General features: G+C 38.7%; 1 protein-coding gene across 8 annotated transcripts in view; it reads right to left on the bottom strand.

Moving 5' to 3' along the window:
* FRS2 (fibroblast growth factor receptor substrate 2) overlaps positions 1-21,848 on the bottom strand; it is a 121,311-nt gene that overhangs the window by 35,080 nt on the left and 64,383 nt on the right. For 2 of the 8 annotated variants that reach the window (XM_027106995.1, XM_027106990.1), the window contains 2 exons: positions 1,627-1,663; positions 1,452-1,491 (listed from right to left, as the gene is read on the bottom strand). The exons of 4 other annotated variants lie outside the window; for them this stretch is intronic. The gene's annotated coding sequence lies outside the window, so the exon portion shown is untranslated. The remainder of the gene's footprint in view (positions 1-1,451; positions 1,492-1,626; positions 1,664-21,848) is intronic. 2 more of the 8 variants (XM_027106992.1, XM_027106988.1) reach the window with 1 other exon arrangement.

The raw sequence follows: 21,848 nt of genomic DNA, 5'->3' as shown, positions 1-21,848 counted from the left end.
CAAAACCGAGACACAACTCATTTTAAGACTTGATATTTTATATCCCACCAAGAAACAGAAGTGGTTAATTAAACTACGAGATGCCACTGACTGTAAGATACACCCAAATTTCAGTGAATAAAATTGGAAAATCAATGAAATATAGTCAACGAAGACTATCAACTTATTACAAATAACAGTAATGAAAGGATGTTTAAAATATCTTTTCTTTGCTCCTTCCTATACACTAGAAGACAGTTACAATCAAGTAACAGGATTTGAGTGTCCAAGACCCAATATTCTTTTGAACCATGATAAATATTTGTCTAGAGAACAATCGTATTGCAGACTGCTGGGAACTATTTTCTCCATCTTCGAATGGGGAAATTAAGGAAAAAAATTAATCAAGATTTTACTGGAAGCCAAATTTAGAATTCTTAGTGTCCCTATATACAACTTTAACAAAGATAATATGCACTCTATCCCTAAAGGTTTCATGGTTTGTTTTCCTTCAGATTTACCTTGATCTTAAACTCAGGATATCAAACATCCATGGTAAAGGAAATTCTGAAGAGCTATATTCAAAAGTACAGCTAAGGTCACTGGGGCTATTCCCTCTAAGCAAAACGTATGATGAAATAGAATTTGAAAGCAATGATGAGAATATCTCCTTTCATTTTTTAAGACACATGTGGAGAAAACAAATCTCTACAGAAAACAGCCAGAATTTCTAAGATGTTTTACTCTGTACCACTTTCAAATGTTTCTTCATCAGCATGAAAGCTGGCTGAAAAGCTATCAACCTTAAACTCTCTTTAAAAAACAAGCAGGGACTTCCCTGGTGGCACAGTGGTTAAGACTCGTGCTCCCAATGCAGGGGGCCCAGGTTCGATCCCTGGTCAGGGAACTAGATCCCACTTGCATGCCACAACCAAGAGCTTGCATACCACAACTAAGGAGCCGGCAAGCTGCAACTAAGACCTGACACCACCAAATAAATAAATAAAAAATAAAACATAAACAAACCAAACTCCCACCCGCCCCCCAAAGAAAACAATGAATTCAGCAGTTAGCTACAAAGAATATTAGTCTCATATTCTTGTTAAAGCCTTAAAATTTTTAATTTTGCATATGCAAATTCCAAATTTGAATTCTCTCTAACTATTAACCCTGCTAAATAGAAGGTAGAATGTGACTAAGACAAGATTTTCGTCTTCATGTAATGGATAGATGGCCTACAACAGCTCTGCTATCTAAATGCATTTTAAAATACCACATTAGAATCTAAAATAATGCTTCATTTTAATCACTCTAAATTCCTCCAGTAGAAGGCAGTATCAATCTCTGATAATGCCAGCAAGGCAGCATGATACAGTAAAAATATCATGAGCTTTAGAACCAGACAGAGCTGAGTTCTTAACATCTCTGAATCTATGTTTCCCCATAGGCAAGTTAAAAACACCACCACCTACCTCATATTACTGTTACAGGTTTGGAGGCGGTTGAAGAAATCTGGGGTCCGAATTAGAGTAGTGAGCAATGAAGATGGAGAAAGAAAGATGGATTAGAGCAATACTCAGAAGTAAGCATCAGTAACACCTGATAACTGATTAGACTGGGAAGAAAAGCAGAAGTCAAGGAGCATACCTACATTTTCCATTTAGGTAACAGTCCATTCACAGAGCTAGAAAACATAAGAAGGACACAAGGTTTAGAGAAGCACATAAGCTCAATTTTGAACGTACTGTGATGCCTGTCAGATATCCAAGTAGAAATGCTCAAAAGACAAACAGAAATACAAGTATGGAAGTGGAAGAAAGATCTGAATTGGAGATAAGGATCTAGGAGTCATCAGCTTATGGATGCAAGGCACAGGACAAGATGAGATTGCCCAGTGAGAAGAAAAGACCTAGAGAAACTCAGAAACACCAACATTTAAGGAAACTGAAAAGGAAGAGAAGCCCACAAAGGAGACTGGAGAGGTACTGTCCAAGAAACAGGAAGAAAATCACCAAGAGTGTGGTATCACAGGGGCCTAGAGAAGACAATGATTCAAGGTGAGATGGGATACAAAGAACAGTCTAATATCAATAAGGTAAGACTGCAGAAACCATGGTAAGTTAGTTTGGAGAAGATAATATTTGGCAGTAAGGAAGAGTAAGTCAGCTGTCTTAAATTTTCTGTTTTATGGAATAATGGACTTGAGCTGGACCGAACCACAGACATCTACGAGAATAAAATAGATTTCCATCTAACAAAGAATTGATTTCCCTTTAAATGCTGAGTTCTCAATCACTACCCATGTTCAACTGGATGAGAAGCTGGATGAGATGACTTGAGTTTCTTTCAATTGAAGTAAATTTCAAGAACTAAACTAAATCTGAAATACTTTGCATTAAGAAGAACAAAGGGAAAGACATAAGAAAAAAAGCTTTTAAATACTTAGAAATATAAAGTAATGGTTCTATGAAATTTTAAAAACCATATTCAAATAATTCTAAGTAAAATACATAGACAAGATAAAGGAAGGAAAATGAGACAGAGATGAACCCAATGAATGAGCAAGACAGGAAGCCCACTCATCATTTTTTGCCCATTTCAAAGTCGTTTATAATCTTTCCTTACAAAATCTTGCATGGCTCCCCCTATTCCCCTGAAAGTAAAAATTAAAGACTTTTTAATGGCTGGCCTACAAGGTCCTAAATACTTTGTTATTGTTTTCTACCCTTCTGGCTCCAGTGGTGATCACAGGTACTTCACACTTGGCTCCAGCCACACTGGCCCCCTGGCTGTTTCTGCATACACTAAACCTCAAGGCCTTTGCAATCGTTGTTCTATCTGGAAAACTCTTCTGCCAAATACCCACACAGCTTGCTCCCTCATTTGTTTCAAGTCTTTGCTCACAAATCAATTTTTAGAGGACTTCCCTGAGCACTCTACAGAAAACACATAAACTTTTACCCCACAATGGTAACCCCTTTTCCTCTACACTGCCATGTTATTTTCCAAATGACTTATTATCAGCTGGCATGCTATATATTAAGTTATTGATTCCCTGTCTCTACGCCAAAGCCAGAACAAACTATAAACTCTATGTTGTCTTCACTGCTGTATCCCCAATGTCTAGAGAGTGCCTATGTTAAATGCTCAAATAGTTTTAGTTGAATGAATAAATACCATATTACTGGATGATGTTTCAAATTAGCACATACATACTGATACATTTTGCCCCTGAATTCCTACAATATTAAAACATATCACTAAAACTACAAACAAATAATCTCATACTTCCACTAGTTACTACATTACTTAATAGATTTTTTTGTCTTTTTTCTACCAGTTTTATTGAGATATAAATGACCGCAGCATGTATAAGTTTAAAATGTATGGCATAACGATTTGATTTGTATCATGAAATGATTACCACAATAAATTTAGAGAACATCCACCTTCTCACATAGATAAAAATAGAAGAAAAAAGATTTTTTTTCTCCTTGAAATAAGAACTCTTAGGATTTACTCTCTTTAACTTTCACGAATGACATTCAGCAGTGTTAATTACATTTATCACATTGTACATTACATCCCTAGTACTTATCTTCTAACTGAAAGTTTGTACATTTTGGCTACCTTCATTCTTTAAAATAGAGCTTAAAATTATCACTTAGATTTGCATAAACACTGACAGCTATTTCAGGAAAAACGCTTTGAATTTTAGCATATAATACCAGAAGATTTCTCTGAGAAGCAATGCTATCATGTGGCTGTCAAAGTGGGCAAGTATACTCACAAGATTTACGTGGCATCAGATATCTTCCTTTTCATCCTACACAGGTTCAAAGACTGCCATCTAGATTGTAGTTATTATAGATGTGATGCCTAAAGAGTCTATCTGGGCAAGCCAATTGCCTAAAAGTCACCATCCAAGCTGTATTCCCCCAAGCTAGGTCACTACTTGAAGTTCCTGCAGTCTTGGTTGGGCCTACTTGAAGGAGAATACTCGAGGACCAAGACTACTGTTTATATTGAGTTTCTGATCGTAAACCGCTCCCTAAGCTATTAATTTTTAACCTTAAAAGGTTCCTAATATTAACTACTATTATCTTTGACTATCACTTGAACTACCTGCTGTGTGAAATTCCAAAACCAACATCTTTGGTCTAATTATTTGACATTTCTATGATTTAGTTACTTGGGAGTTATTTCAGCTAAAAGAGGAATGTGGTTACATAAGTGGAAAACACAAGTTTGGAAAATCACAGGCTACCGAAATAATGGTTTAGCTATTAACAACATATTAGTTTCTCCAAATATTTTCTTTCTTTACACTAGTTCATCCAAAAATCTGTCTAAAAATTCAAAGAATAAAGAGCTCATTTTTTTTCCCTTCGTCTATAAATAAGCCAAAAATAAAGCTAAAAAAGTAAGGCTTTAAATTCCTCCTATTGATAAGGCTGAAATTGTTTAAGCTTGGGTTTGCTACCATACACATTTTTCACTTTAATTAAACTGCTACAAAATAATATGTTTATTTGTCACAACTAAGTATGACTGTTAGTAAGGGAAAGTATTCATAACATATTACCCCTCCTTGTTGCCAGCCAATAAAATATCTGGATTGGAGGCAATAAATGCTGTTTTCCTAACATATGGCCCCGGTGACACTTGCTTTAGTAATAAAAAAAATAACCAAATAATCATTCAAGTGTCCAAGGCAAAATTTTTCTGAAAATAGAAAAAAAATACTTATTTGAAATCAACATCTCTATTTAAATTACTAAAAATGTGTTAAGAAAGATGGCAGGGGCGTCCCTGGTGGCGCAGTGGTTGAGAGTCCGCCTGCCGACGCAGGGGACACGGGTTCATGCCCTGGTCCAGGAAGATCCCACATGCCGCGGAGCGGCTGGGCCCATGAGCCATCGCCGCTGAGCCTGTGCGTCCGGAGCCTGTGCTCCACAACGGGAGAGGCCACAACAGTGAGAGGCCCGCGTACAGCAAAAAAAAAAGAAAGATGGCGGTGTGGGAAGATGCGGAGTTAGCGTCTCCCCACAACTAGGGTGCGTGCAGGCCGCTGGTGGGGGACTCTAACCCCCAAGCAGATGGGAGGAACCCCAGAGTAAACTGGTAGGATGCTGGGGGACTGACGGTGGAGGAGAAGTGGAGGCCAGGCAAGATCGGCATCCCTGAGGTGGGGGAGATCAGGAGAGGCAGTGGGGAGGGACTCTGGGAAGAGCGGAAGAGGAGCGGAGGGTGATCGCCTGGCCCACTGGGGATGGGGAGCCTGCTGAGCTCCCAAGCTGGTTCCCCCCACTCCAAAGCCCTATCCAGGCTGCATGGGTCCTGGGGGCACAGGAGGGAGGCCAGTGAGATCAGGAGTGGCAGACGGGACAGGCCATCCAGGAGGAGTGGGAGAGGAATGGAGGGTGCTTGCCCTGCCCACTCGGGCTCAGGAAGCCTGCTGAGCTCCCAGGCCGGTTCCCTGCCCTCCAAAGCCCCCTCCAGGTCAGATGGGTCCTTCGGGGCATAGGAAGGAGGCCAAGTGGAGAATAGGAGAGGGGCCCTCTGGGAGAAGCAGGAGAGGAGCAGAGGTTGACTGCCCCACCCATTCGGACACAGGGAGCCTGCTGAGCTCGCAGGCTGGTTCCCTGCCCTCCAAGGACCCTCTGACCCCTGCATTGGTCCTGGGGGCACAGGAGGGAGGCCGGGAGATCAGGACAGGCAGGCGGGAGGGGTGCTCCCAGACTGTAAACCGGAGGAACAGGAGAGGAGAGGAGGGTGTTTGCCCCACCCACTCAAACCCAGGAAGCCTGTTGGGCTCCCAAGTGAGGAGGTCCCCTGCCCTCTGATACCAGGGGTGGGGGGCATGCCAGGGCCCCTTCTGTTCCTTGAGGCTAAGCCTAAACCTCACCCTTGCTTAGGTCCCGCTCTCCAAAGACAAGGTCTTTCCCCCACTCCTTTTTTCTTCCTTGTTTTTTTCTTTTGTCTCCTCCTCTTTTTACTATTGTGGTACTGACTTACCTTCTGGTTGTTGAGTCATCTATATTTTTATTTTTAAGTCCTTTCTAACATATCTGTTAGTTTCCTAGTCTAATTTTATTTTTAGCTTTGTTATTGTTTTTTTTTACCACCCCACATGGCTTGTGGGATCTTAATTTGCAAGCACAGGGTCGGGCAGAAGCTCCTGCGGTGGGAGCTCCGAATCTGAACCACTGGACTAACACAGAACCTCAGACCTCAGGGAATATTCATCGGAGTAAAGTCTCACAGAGTTCCTCATCTCAGCACCAAAACCCAGCTCTACCCAACAGCCTACAAACTCCAGTGTTGGAAGCCTCAGGCCAAACAACAAGTAAAACAGGAACACAATCCAAATCATCATCAAAAAAAAAAAAGAGATGGAAAACAATATGTCACAGATGAAGGAGCAAGGTAAAAACCAACACCACCAAATAAATGAAGAGGAAATAGGCAATCTACCTGAAAAAGAATTCGGAGTAATGATAGTAAAGATGATCCAGAATCTTGGAAATAGAATGGAAGCACGGATTGAGAAACTGCAAGGAATGTTTAACAACGATCTAGAAGAACTAAAGAACAAACAAACAGACATGAACAACACATTAACTGAAATGAAAAACACACTAGAAGGAATCAATAACAGAATAATGGAGGCAAAAGAATGAATAAGTGAGCTGGAAGGCAAAATCGTGGAAGTAACTGCCAAGGAGCAGAATAAAAAAAAAAGAACGAAAAGAGTTGAAGACAATCTCAGAGACCTCTGGGACAACACTAACCACACCAACATTCGAATTATATGGGTCCCAGAAGAAGAAGAGAAAAAGAAAGGGTCTGAGAAAATATTTGAAGAAATTACAGTGGAAAACTTCCCTAACATGGGAAAGGAAATAGTCACCCAGGTCCAGGAAGCACAGAAAGTCCCAGGATAAACCCTAGGAAAAAGATACCAAGACACATATTAATCAAAAAAACAAAAATTAAATTCAAACAAAAAGTATTAAAAGCAGCAAGGGAAAAATAACATACAAAGGAATCTCCATAAGGTTATCAGCTGATTTTTCAGTGGAAACTGTGCAGGCCAGAATGAAGTGGTAGGATATGCTTAAAGTGATGAAAGAGAAAAACCTACAACCAAGATTACTTTACCCAGCAAGGATCTCATTCAGATTCTATGGAGAAGTCAAAAGTCTTTCAGACAAACAAAAGCTAAGAGAATTCAGCATCACCAAACCAGCTTTACACCAAATGCTAAAGAAACTTCTTTAAGCGGGAAACACAAGAGAAGAAAGAGCCACAAAAACAAACGCAAAAGAATTAAGAAAATGGTAATGGGAACATACATATCGACACTAACCTTGAATGTAAAAGGAATAAATGCCCCAACCAAAAGACACAGACTGGCTGAATGGATATAAAAACAAGACCCACATATATGTTGTCTACAGGAGACCCACTTCTGACCTAGGGACACATAAAGACTGAAAGTGAAGGGATGGAAAAAAGATATTCCATGCAAATGGAAATCAAAAGAAAGCTGGAGTAGCAATACTCATATCAGATAAAATAGACTTTCAAATAAAGACTGTTACAAGAGATAAGGAGGGACACTACATAATGATCAAAGCATCAATCCAAGAAGAAGATATAACAATTATAAATGTTTATGCACCCAACATAGGAGCACCTCAATACATAAGGCAAATGCTAACAACCATGAAAGGAGAAATCAACAGTAACACAATAATAGTAGGGGACTTTAACACCCCACTTACACCAATGGACAGATCATCCAAACAGAAAATAAATAAGGAAACACAAGCTTTAAATGACACAACAGACCAGACAGATCTAATTGATATTTATAGAACATTCCACCCAAAAGTGGCAGAATACACTTTCTTCTCAAGTGCACATGGAACATTCTCCATGACAGATCACAACTTGGGTCACAAATCAAGCCTTGGAAAATTTAGAAAATTGAAATCATACCAAGCATCTTTTCTGACCACAACGGTATGAGACTGAAAATCAATTACAAGATAAAAACTGTAAAAAACACAAATAGATGGAGGCTAAACAGCGCGCTAGTAAGCAACCAAGAGATCACTGAAGAAATCAAAGAAGAAATTAAAAAATACATAGAAACAAATGACAATGAAAACATGATGACCCGAAACCTATGGGATGCAGCAAAAGCAGTTCTAAGAGGGAAGTTTATAGCAATTCAATCTCACCTCAAGAAACAAGAAAAATCTCAAATAAACAATTTAACCCTACACTTAAAACAACTAGAGAAAGAAGAACAAATAAAACCCAAAGTCAGCAGGAGGAAAGAAATCATAAAGATCAGAACAGAAATAAATGAACCAGAAATAAAGAAAACAATAGCAAAGATCAATAGAACTAAAAGTTGCTTCTTTGAGAAGATAAACAAAATTGATAAACCCTTAGCCACACTCATCAAAAAAAAAAAGGGAGATGATGCAAATCAATAAAATGAAAAAGGAGAAATCACAACTGACACTGCAGAAATACAAAGGATTGTAAGAGACTACTACAAACAACTATATGCCAATAAAATGGACAACCACGAAGAAATGGACAAATTCTTGGAAAGCTACAATTTTCCAAGACTGAACCAGGAAGAATTAGAAAATATAAATAGACATATCAGAAATAATGAAATTGAAACCATAATTTTAAATCTTCCTAACAAACTAAAGTCCATGACCAGATGGCTTCACAGGCAAATTCTATCAAACATTTAGAGAAAAGCTAACGCCAATCCTTCTCAAACTCTTACAAAAAATTGCAGAGGGAGAAACACTCCCAAATTCATTCTACAAAGCCATCATTACCCTGATACCAGAGCCAGAAAAAGATATCACAAAAAAAGAAAATTATAGACCAATATCACTGATGAACATAGATGCAAAAATCCTGAACAAAATACTAGCAAACAGAATCCAACAGCACATTAAAAGGATCATACACCGTTTATCCCAGGGATGCAAGGATTCTTCAATATATGCAAATCAATCAATATGATACACCACAATAACAAATTAAGGAATAAAAACCATATGATAATCTCAATAGATGCAGAAAAACCTTTTGACAAAATTCAACACTCATTTATGATAAAAACTCTCCAGAAAATGGGCATAGAGGAAAACTACCTCAACATAATAAAGGCCATATATGACAAACCCACATATTCTATGGTGAAAAACTGAAAGCATTTCCAGTAGGATCAGGAACAAGACAAGGATGTCCACTCTCGCCACTCTTATTCAACAGTTTTGGAAGTCCTAGCCACAGCAATTAGAGAAGAAAAAGAAATAAAAGGAATACAAATTGGAAAAGAAGAATTAAAACTTTCACTATTTGCTGATGACATGATACTGTACATAGAAAATCCTAAAGATGCCACGAGAAAACAACTAGAACTAATCAATAAATTTGGTAAGGTTGTGCAGGATACAAAATTAATGCACAGAAATCTCTGGCATTCCTATACAACAACAACGAAAAATCAGAAAGAGAAATTAAGGAAACACTCCCATTTACCACTGCAACAAAAAGAATAAAATACCTAGGAATAAACCTGCCTAAGGAGGCGAAAGACTTGTACTCAGAAAACTATAAAACACTGCTGAAAGAAATCAAACATGACATAAACAGATGGAGAAATATACCATGTTCTTGGATTGGAAGAATCAGTATTGTGAAAATGACTATACTACCCAAAGCAATCTACAGATTCAATGAAATCCCCATCAAACTACCAATGGCATTCTTCACAGAATTAGAACAAAAAATCTTACAATTTGTATGGAAACACTAAAGACCACGAATAGCCAAAGCAATCCTGAGAAAGAAAAACTGAGTTGGAGGAATCAGGCTCACTGACTTCAAACTATATCGCAAAGCTACAGTAATCAAGACAGCATGGTACTGGCACAAAAACAGAAACATAGATCAATGGTACAGGGCACAATGCCCAGAGATAAACCCATGCACATATGGGCACCTAATTTACGACAAAGGGGGCAAAAACATACAGTCGAGAAAAGTCAGCCTCTTCAATAAGTGGTGCTGGGAAAACTGGACAGCTACATGTAAAAGAATGAAATTAGAACACTACCTAACACCATACACAAAAATAAACTCCAAATGGATTACAGACTTAAATGTAAGACCAGACACTATAAAACTTTTAGAGGAAAACATAGGAAAAACACTCTTTGACATAAACCACAGCAAGATCTTTTCTGACCCACCTCCTAGAGTAACAGAAATAAAAACAAAAATAAACAAATGAGACCTAATGAAACTTAAAAGCTTTTGCACAGCAAAGGAAACCATAAACAAGATGAAAAGACAACCCTCAGAATGGGAGAAAATATTTGCAAATGAAGCAACTGACAAAGGATTAATCTCCAAAATATACAAGCAGCTCATGCAGCTCAATATCAAAAAAACAAACAACCCAATCCAAAATGGGCAGAAGACCTAAAGAGACATTTCTCCAAAGAAGATACGCAGACTGCCAACAAAACACATGAAAAGATGCTCAACATCAGTAATCATTAGAGAAATGCAAATCAAAACTACAATGAGGTATCACCTCACACAGGTCAGAATGGCCCTCATCAAAAAACCTACAAGCAATAAATGCTGGAGAGGCTGTGGAGAAAAGGGAACCCTCTAGCACTGTTGGTGGGAATGTAAATTGATACAGCCACTAAGGAGAACAGTATGGAGGTTCCTTAAAAAACTAAATATAGAACTACCATATGACCCAGCAATCCCACTACTGGGCCTATACCCTGAGAAAACCATTAATTCAAAAACAGTCATGTATCACAATGTTCATTGCAGCACTATTTACAATAGCCAGGACATGGAAGCAACCTAAGTGTCTATCGACAGATGAATGGATAAAGAAGATGTGGCACATATATACAATGGAATATTACTCAGCCATAAATGAAACGAAATTGAGTTATTTGTAGTGAGGTGGATGGACCCAGAGTCTGTCATACAGAGTGGAGTAAGTCGGAAAGAGAAAAATAAGTACCATATGCTAACGCATATATATGGAATCTAAAAAAAAAAAAAAAAAAAAAGGTTCTGAAGAACCTAGGGGCAGGACAGGAATAAAGACGCAGACGTAGAGAATGGACTTGAGGACATGGGGAGGGAGATGGGTAAGCTGGGACGAAGTGAGAGAGTGGCACTGACATATGTACACTACCAAATGTAAAATAGATAGCTACTGGGAAGCAGCCGCATAGCACAGGGAGATCAGTTCGGTGCTTTGCGACCACCTAGAGGGGTGGGATAGGGAGTGTGGGAGGGAGATGCAAAAGGGTGGGGATATGGGGATATAGGTATATGCATAGCTGTTTCACTTTATTCTACAGCAGAAACTAACATACCACTGTAAAGCAGTTATACTCCAATAAAGATGTTTAAAAATAAAAATAAACTTTTTTAGAACAATTTCAGAGAAAAACTGAGAAGACAGTAGGGTTCCCATATACCCCACACCCAGTGTTACCTATTAACATTTTACATTAGTATGAAACCTCTGTTACAAGTAATAAACTAATATAAACATAGTATTATTAACTAAAGTCCATATTTTATTTAAATTTTCTTAGTTTTTACATAATGTCTTTTCGTTTCAGGATCCTATCCAAGATATCACATTATATTTAATTGTCATATCCTTTGTAGGCCCCTCTTGGCTATACAGTTTCTCAGGTTTTCCTTGTTTTTGATGACCCCAACAGTCTTGGGGAATCCCGGTCAAGTATTTTGTTGAATGGCCCTCCAATAGGATTTGTCTGTTTTTCCTTTTTTAAAAATTCAATTTATTTAAACTAAAAAGAACAAAAACAGTTCGTCCATTTCTCCCCCCCCACCCCCTTCCTCTAGCAACCACTACTCTGTTCTACCTATGAGCTGGGGGGCGGGGGGTGATTGGTTTGTTTTTAGATTCCACATATCAGAAAGATCTTTTACTGATGTGTCAGTTTCTGCCTCATTTTACTTAGCATAATGCCCTCAGGTCAATCCATGTTACAAATGTCAAGATTTCCTTCTTTTTTGTGGCTGAATAATATTCCATTGTATATAAATACCACTTATTCTTTAACCACTCATCGATGGACACTTACATTGTTTCCATATCTTGGCTATTACAAATAATGCTGCAATGAACACGGGGGGTGGGGGGGAGTATACCTTTTTGAGCTCCTGTTTTTATTTTCTTCAGATAAATATCCCAAAGTGAAACTGCTGGATCATATGGTAGTTCTAGTTTTAATTTGAGGACCCTCCATACTGTTTTTCATAGTGGCTACAACAATTTACACTCCCACCAACACTGCACAAGGGTCCCCTTTCCTCCACATCCTCACCAACATTATTTATTTCTAGTCTTATTCATAAGAGTCATTCTAACAGATGTGAGGTGATATCTCACTGTGGTTTTAATTTGCATTTCCCTGATGATTAATGATGTAGAGAATCTTTTCATGTACCTGTTGGCCACCTGTATGTCTTCCTTGGGAAAATGTCTATTCAGATTTTCTGCCAATTTTTTAATCAGATTGGTTTTTTGCTATGGAATTACATGAGTTCTTCATATATTTTGGATATTAACCCCTTATCAGATACATGATTTGCAAATATTTTCTCCCACGCAGTAGGCTGCCTTTTCTTTTTGTTGATGGCTTCCTTTGTTATGCAGAAGTTTTTAGTTTGATGTAATCCCACTTATTTATTTTTGTTTTTGTTGCTTTTGCTTTCAGTGTCAGATTCAAAAAATCATCACCAAGACCTATGTCGGGGAGATTCCCATCTATGTTTTCTTCTAGGAGTTTTAATGCTTCCAGGTCTTATGTTCAAGTCTTTAATCCATTTTTAGTTACTTCTCAAGTATGGCATAAGATAGCAATCCAGTTTCCTTCTTTTGCATGTGGCTGTCCAATTTTCCCAACACCATTTATTAAAGAGACTGTCCTTTTCCCATTGTATATTCTTGGCTCCTTTGTTGTAAAATAATTGACCATATATGTGTGGGTTTATTTCTGGGCTCTGTATTCCATTCCATTCATTGATCTATGTGTCTGTTTTTATGCCAATATCACACTGTCTTAATTACTATAGCTTTATAATGTAGTTTTAGACAAGGGCACATGATGCCTCCCTCTTTGTTCTTCTTTCTCAAAATTGCTTTGGCTATTTGGGGTTTTTTATGGTTCCACAGAAATCTTAGAATTGTTTGTTCTATTACTGTGAAAAAATGCCATTAGAATTTTGATAGGAATTGAACTGAACATGTATATTGGATAATATGAACATTTTAACAATATTAATTCTTCCAATCTATGAGCACTAAATATCCCATTTATTTGTGTCGTCTTCAGTTTCTTTTATTAATCTCTTGTAATTTTCAGTATAAAGATATTTTATCTCCATGGTTAAATTTATTCCTAGGTATTTTATTTTTTTATGCAATTGTAAATAGGACTGTTTTATCTCTTTTCGACAGTTCATTACTAGTGTACAGAAACACAATGATTTTTGTGTATTGATTCCATATTCTGCAACTTCACTGAATTCTATTTTTGTTTTTTTACTAACAGTCTGATGGAGTCTTATGGGTTTTCTACATATAATATCATGTCATCTGCAAATAGTGACAGTTTTACTTCTTCCTTTCCAATTATGATGCTTTTATTTCTTTTTCTTCCATAACTGCTCTGGCAAGGACTTCTAATACTACTTTTATTCAATAAAAGTAGTAAGAATGGACATCCTCATCTCATTCCTGATCTCAGAGGAAAAGCTTTCAACTTTCCATGGTTGACTATGATGTTAGCTGTGGGCTTGTCATATATGGCATTTATTATGTTGAGGTATGTTCCCACTATACCTGCTTTGGTAGGTTTTTTTTGCTGTTGTTCTTTGTTTTTGTTTTTGTTTTTTGCCGTACGCGGGCCTCTCACTGTTGCGGCCTCTCCTGTTGCGGAGCACAGGCACCGGAAGTGCAGGCCCAGCAGCCATGGCTCACGGGCCCAGCAGCTCTGCGGCATGTGGGATCCTCCCAGACCAGGACACGAACCCGCGTCCCCTGCACCTGCAGGTGGACTCCCAACCACTGCGCCACCAGGGAAGCCCCTTTGATAGGTTTTATCCTAAATGGATGTTAAATGCTTTTCATTTGCTTTTCATAATTGTCAAATGCTTTTCCTGCATCTATTGAGATGATCATATGATTTTTTTTTTTTTTTTTGCGGTACGCGGGCCTCTCACTGTTGTGGCCTCTCCCGTTGCAGAGCACAGGCTCCGGACGCACAGGCCCAGTAGCCATGGCTCATAGGCCCAGCCACTGCGCGGCATGTGGGATCTTCCCAGACTGGGGCACGAACCCATGTCCCCTGCATCAGCAGGCGGACTCTCAACCACTGCGCCACCAGGGAAGCCCCGATCATATGATTTTTATCCTTCATTTTGTTAATGTGACGTATCACACTGACTGATTTGCAGATGTTGAGCCATCCTTGAATCCCTGAAATAAATCTCACTTGATCATGGTCTGTATGTTGTTGAATTTGTTTTGCTAATATTTTGTTCAGGATTTTTACATCTATTTTCATCAGAAATACTAGCCTGTAATTTTCTTTTCTTGAGGCATCCTTGTCTGGTTTTGGTATCAGGCTAATGTTAGCCTCATAAAATAAGTATGGAAGAGTTTGAGAGGAATTAGTATTAATTCTTCTTTGACTGTTTGGTAGAATTCACTAGTGAAGCTGTCTGGTCCTAAACTTCTGTCTGTTGGGAAGTTTTTGATTACTGATTTAATCTCCTTACTTGTAATCAGTCTGTTCAGATTTTCTATGTCATGATGATTCAGTCTTGGCAAACTGTATGTTTCTAAGGATTTATCCATTTCTTTTAAGTTGTCCAGTTTGTTAGTGACAATTATTCAAAGTAGTCTCTTATGATCCTTTGTATTACTGTAGTTATCAGTTGTAACATCTCCTCTTTCATTTCTGATTTTATTTTTTTGAGTCCTCTCTTTTTTTTCTTGGTGAGTCTAACTACAGGTTTGTGAATTTTATCTTTTCAAAGAACGAGCTCTTGGTTTCATGGAACTTTTCTATTGTCTTTTTAGTCTCTAATTTATCTCTGCTCTAACCTTTGTTATTTCCTCCCTTTTAACTTTAGGCTTCATTTGTTCTCCTTTTCCTAGTTCCTTGAGGTGTAAAGTTAGGTTGTTTGAGACTTTTCTCACTTCTTGAAGTAGGCATTTATCACTACAAACTTCCCTCTTAGAACTGCTTTTGCTACATCCCGTAAATGTTGGTATGTTCCATTTTCATTTGTCTCAAAGTATTTTTGACTTTTCTTTTGATTTCTTCTTTCACCCATTGGTTGTTCAGTAGCATGTTGCTTAATCCCCACATATTTGTGATATTTCCAGTTTTCTTAGTATAATTAATTTCCAGTTTCATACCACTGGGGTCAGAAAAGATGCTTAGTATTTCAATCCTCTTAAATTTATTAAGACTAGTTTGTGACCTAACATATGATCTATCTTGAAAAAATATTCCATATGCATTTGAGAAGAATGTGTACTTTATAGCTTCTGGATAGAGTGTTCTATAAATAATATTTAAGTTCATCTGGTCTAATATGTATTTTAAGGATGATGTTTCCTTACTGATTTTCTGTTTGGATGATGTATCCATTGGTTTCAGTGGGATATTAAAAGTTCCATCTATCATTGTATTGCTGTCTATTTCTCCCTTTAGGTTTGTTAATATTAGCTTTATATATTTAGGTGCTCCTATGTTGGGTGCATAAATATTTACAAATGTTACTATTCTTGTTGGATTGACCCCTTTATGATTATGTAACGTCCTTTTCCCTTTTTGTCTCTTACTAGTCTTCTGTTTTAAAGTCTATTTGTCTGATATAAGTAGAGCTACTACAGCTTTCTTTTGGTTTCCATTTGCATGGAATGTCTTTTTCCATCCTTTCACTTTCAGCCTGTGTACGTTCTTACACCTAAACTGAATCTCTTGTAGGCAGCTTATAGAGAGAGGGGTCTTGTTCCAGCCACTGTGTGTCTTTTGATTGGAGAATTTAGTCCATTTACATTTAAAGTAATTCTTGATAAATGTATGATTTAATGCCATTTTGTTAATTGTTTTCCAGCTGTTTTTGTTGTTCCTCTCTATTCCTTTCTTCTATTGCTCTGTTCCTTTGTGGTTGGGTGACTTTCTTTAGTGGTATACTTATTTCTCTTTTTCTTGAATATTTACCATAGATTTTTGGTTTGTGGTTAACATGAGGCTTACATATAACAACTTATATCTATAACAATCACCTTTAAGATGGTTAAATTTGATCCCATTGTAAAGCTCAGTATTATTACCCCCACCCCATTTTATGCTTTTGATGTCACATTTAACATCTTTTTTTTTTTTTTTTTGCAGTATGTGGGCCTCTCACTGTTGTGGCCTCTCCCGTTGCGGAGCACAGGCTCCGGACGCGCAGGCTCAGCAGCCATGGCTCACGGGCCCAGCCGCTCCATGGCATGTGGGATCCTCCTGGACCGGGGCACGAACCCGTGTCCCCTGCATCGGCAGGCGGACTCTCAACCACTGCATCACCAGGGAAGTCCCAACATTTAACATCTTTTTATCTTATATATCCCTTAATTATTGTAATCAGTTATTATTACTTTTGTTTTTTAAACTTTCCACTACCTTTGTGAATGATTAATCTATTACCTCTACTATATGTTTACCTTTCTTTCATTCTTTCTTTTTTTGCTACTAATTGGCGCCCCTTTTCAGCTTAAAGAAGTCCTTTAACATTTCTTGTAAGGCTGGTTTAATGGTGATGAACTCCTTTAGCTTTTGCTTATCTGGAAAACTCTCTATCTCTCCTTTAGTTCTGAATGATAACTGGGTAGAATATTCTTGGTTGGCATATTTTTTTTTCTTTCAGCACTTTGAATATATGCCACTCCCTTCTGTCCTGCAAAGTTTATGCTGAAAAATCTGTTGGTAGTCTTATTAGGGTTTCCCTGCATACAAGTTGTTTTTCTCCTCCTGTTTTTAAGAGTCCCTCTTTTTTTTTTTTTTTTTTTTGGTCACGGCTTGCAGCATAGGGGATCTTAGTATCCCGAACAGGGATCAAACGCCATTCCCCCTGCAGTGGAAGTGTGGAGTCCTAACCACTGGACTGCCAGGGAATTCCCTCTCTTTAACTTTTTGACATCTTAATTATAATGTGTCTTAGGGTCTGTCTCCTTAGGATCTTTTTTTTTTTTTTTAATAATTCTTTGAGCATCTTAGATCTGGATGTCTGTTTCCCTCTCCAGGTTAGGGATGTTTACAGCCATTGTTTCTTAAGACTTCTGCCCCTTTCTCTCTCTTCTCCTTCTGTGAGCCCTGTGATGTGAATATTAGTCCATTTGATGTTGTCTCATCAATCCCTTAAGTCATCCTCATTTTTTCATTCTTTTTTTCTTTTTGCTGCTCTGACTGGGTGAGTTCTATTGCCTTGTTTTTGAGTTAGTTGATCCTTTCTTTTACTTCATCTAGTCTGCTGTTGAATCCCTCTAGTGTATTTTTCAGTTTGATTATTGTATTCTTCAGCTCTGTGACTTCTATTTGGTACTTTCTTATATTTTCCATCTCTTTAACATTCTGTGTTCATCCATTCTTCTCCCCAGGTCAGTAAGCATCTTTATAATCATTACTTTGAATAATTTATCAGGTAAATTACTTATCTTCATTTCATTAAGGTTTTTTCCTGAGGTTTTATCTTATTTTCCCATTTAGAACAAATTCCTCTGTTTCTTCATTTTGCTTGACTCTCTGTGTTGGTTTCTATACAGCAGATGAAATAACCACTTCTCCCAGTCTTGAAGGAATGGTCCTGTGTAGGAGATGAAACTTGTTGTTCAACTGTGCCTCGGCTCTTGGTTGTCCCTCAAATCTCTGTGCTTCTCTAAGAAGCCTATCGTATTTTTAATAGCTCCCAGTAGTAGAAGATGTACCAAGACCTGCCAGCATCCCAAAGGGGAGGATTTCAGCACCTAGACTCAGGCTGACTTGAAGTCAGAAACTTGGGCATCAGCTTTTAAAAGTATGAATACCTATGCAATCCTGTGGGACTACAAGCATAACACCTGCTGGCCACCAGAACCAGGCGATCTGGAGGTGTCTGCTGGGTTACAGTTGCAGAAATTCAAGCTCCAGGACAGGGTAGATGCTCTTTACTCAGTGATACTAGTGAGCTGGAGCAAGGCAGAGAAAGAGCACAAAGATGGCAACTACAGCATACGTTCCTTGAGAGTACAGGCCACAGGCCACTCCACAGGCCACTAAATGTGTACCAAATCTGAAGCCTGCCCCTCAGGCCAAAGCTCCAGGACAAGAGGCTTCCTTCACAGAAAGCCAGGGTCAGGGAGATGGGTGTGTATGTGTCTCAATCCACTGTTTCTGCAGTACTCTGGGAGTGGCTGGCAGCCTGCCGAAAACCATCTTTCCTAATACCACAGTCCTGTGGGACCCAGGAATGAAAGCCTCCCCATCCCATCCCCCAGCTACCAGAGCCAGGTGATCAAAAGGTGTCCTCTGGGCAGCAGCTCCGAAAACCAGGGCACCAGACATGTGTAAAGCTCTCCTCCAAGAGACACTGGTGCTCTGGAATATGGCAGAGGATGAGCTCAAAGGTAGTATCCACCCTCCGAGGTGTCTGGAAAGGATTACAGCCAGTCCCAAGATGTGTGTTTAATTAGAGACCCACCCTTCAGGCCACAGTCATGATGACTAGCTAATAGGTCTCCTTCACAGAAAGACTGATGAGCTCCTGGGTCTGCTGCCTCTTGCTATGCTCTGAATTCTTGCTGTGCCCTGGAACTGTTTAAGAACTCTTTCTCCGTTGCTTACAGTCCTGTGAGACTCATGAACATAAGCCCCACTGGCCACCAGTGCCACATAATGTAGAGGTGTCCCCTGGCAGCAGCTACAAAAGTTTGAGTAACAGACAGGGGTTTCTGGGAGACACATTATTACAGTCTCATGGGACCAGGGACACAAGCTCCCCTGTCCTCTAGAGCCAGGCGATCAAGAGGAATCCCCAAGGCAGTGGCCACAAAAATCGAGGCACCAGCATGTGAATGCTCCTTTCTGGGAAATACTGGTGCTCTAGAGCACAACAAAGGGAGAGCATGAAGATGGCACCTGCCAGCCTCTGTCCTCAGAGAACATTCCAGCAGGCTCCTAGGTGTGTGCATTAAATTAGATGCCTGCCTCTCAGGCCAGCGCTTTAATATTAGCAAGTCTGGGCACAAGTCAGCTGCCTCTGAGCTGGCTCCTGAAGTAGGTGAGTCCGAGTGCACAAGCTCTTTAACAGCAGTTTCTTAGACTGCTACAGTCTTGTGGGTCTCTGGACATGAGCCCTCTTGGTTTTCAAAGTTAGATGTTTTCGGGTCTCATCTCTCAAATGTATCTCTTAAAAGCTGGGATGCCTGATGTTGGATTTGAAACCTTCACTCCTCAGGGCGAGGCTCTGGTTTTTGAGTTCCCTCCCACTTGTAGAATGTCACACTGAGGGTAGGGTTTATGGCAAGACCTTGACAGTTTTGGGGAATACTGGTCAAGTATTTTGTAGAAAGGCCCTCTCCTGGGATTTGTCTAATGTTTTCCTCATGATTAGATGAAGAGTTATGGGGTTTAGGGGAGAAGAACACAGAGATAAAGTACCATTTTCATCATATCATATTCCTGGAAGTATCCTATCACTATGACTTATCACTATTGATATTGATCCTGATCACCTGGCTGAGGTAGTGTTTGCCGTTTCTCCACTGTAAAATTACTTCTCCCAAGATCCTTTCATTAGTGTACTCTTTGAAAGTCATTAGCCCACACTTAAGGAGTGGGGAGTTATTTTCTACCCTGTTGAAGATAAACGATCAACCTAAATTATTTAGAGGTCTTCTGCACAGATTTTCTCTTCTCCACTTCTTTATTCAATCATTTATTTATATTAGTATGGAACCAAGGATACTTACTTTATACTTTAGGTTATAATCCAATACTACTTTATACTTATTTTCTTGCTCAAATTATTCCAACTTTGGCCACCGAGAGCTCTTTCAGCCCTCTGTCATGTTCCCATTACCGTGGGTTTGTTTGTTGAAGCACTTTCTTACTTTCTGACACTACAAGATGCTCCAAGTTGATTTTTTTTTCTTTTTTTGGCCAAGCAGCATGTGGGATCTTAGTTCCCCAACTAGTGATTGAACTCACGACCCCCAAATTGGAAGCACAGAGTCTTAACCATTGGACTGCCAGGGAAGTCCCCACCCTGGTCTTATGTATTTCTTGCCCCAGTCGTAGAAGCAGACATTTCTCCAAGAAACCCTGGTTCCCTTCACTGGAGAACTGTATTAGAAACCAAAATCTGGGCATCAGGTGTGCTGCTTATTGGGCTGTCATTGTTTCTAAGAGGGCCTTAGTTTTTTTATTAATTTATTTATTTTTGTCTGCATTGGGTCTTCATTGCTGCGTGTGGCCTTTCTCTAGTTGTGGCGAAAGGGGGGCTGCTCTTCGTTGCGGTGCGCGGGCTTCTCATTGCGGTGGCTTCTCTTGTTGCGGAGCACAGGCTCAGGGCGTGTGGGCTTCAGTAGTGTGGCACATGGGCTCAGCAGTTGTGGCTCGCAAACTCTAGAGCACAGGCTCAGTAGTTGTGGCGCACAGGCTTAGTTGCTCTGCGGCATGTGGGATGTTCCCGGACCAGGGTTTGAACCCGTGTTCCCTGCACTGGAAGGTGGGTTCTTAACCACTGTGCCACCAGCGAAGTCCCAACAGGGCCTTAGTTTTTAAAAGAAATTTATATGTTATTTTGTAGGGATTTGCATAACAAAATATAGAAATAAATTCATGCAGAGACTAGAGTAGGCCTATGACATTTTAAAATTAATCAACACTATGGTAGATGTATTTATCATCACTTTTTACAGATGTTTTGAAAAACAATCTGAAAAATGTAAGGGAGACAGTTTTTTTTAAATAAACAATTGGGACATGCCATCTTCTTTTGTTCCCTTTTTATTTTAAGGAAAGAGAGACAAATGTAAAATATCAGAAATAAAAAAGAAACATCATTACGTATTCTGTATACAGGTCATCAAGCAGTTCACCAGCTTTTTGGTCTGTGGACCCTTTACAGTTTTAAAAATTATTTGAGGATTTTTCAAAAACAGGTTTTGTTTAGCTGTGTTGTATCTATTAATATTTACCAAATTAGAAATTAAATATGAAAATGTTTAAAATATTAGTTTATCTAAAAGAATAAGCCTATTACACATTAACAAAAATATTTTATTAAAAAATAACTTTAAAAAACCTATTTTCCAAGAAATTTAGTAGGGCAAGTGACATTATTTTATACTTTTGCAAATATTTTTAATGTCTGCCTTTAGAGAAGACAGGTGGATTCTTATGACTGATTCTGTGATATGCTGTTTTGGTTAAGGTATATAAGCATATAAAGAAAATCTAGCCTCACACAGATATATAATCAGAAAAAAGAATATTTAATAACTTTTAAAAAATCACGTAACTGTTGATATTTTTGATATTATACCTAAACTCAACAAATAACCTTCTTAAAGGTTAATTACAATGTGGTTGCTAAAACTATATAAATGAACTTTTCGCACTCTGTTACATTAAAATCCACTGGTTTATCTTGCACTTTTAATGGATCTTTTACGCATATGTGACTTTGTATCATCATACATT

This window comes from Aethalodelphis obliquidens, unplaced genomic scaffold (genome assembly GCF_003676395.1).
Source record: "Aethalodelphis obliquidens isolate GAN/ISIS:26980383/991018 unplaced genomic scaffold, ASM367639v1 scaffold8, whole genome shotgun sequence".
Lineage (NCBI taxonomy): Eukaryota > Metazoa > Chordata > Mammalia > Artiodactyla > Delphinidae > Aethalodelphis > Aethalodelphis obliquidens.
This window is presented reverse-complemented; position numbering and strand designations above follow the sequence as displayed.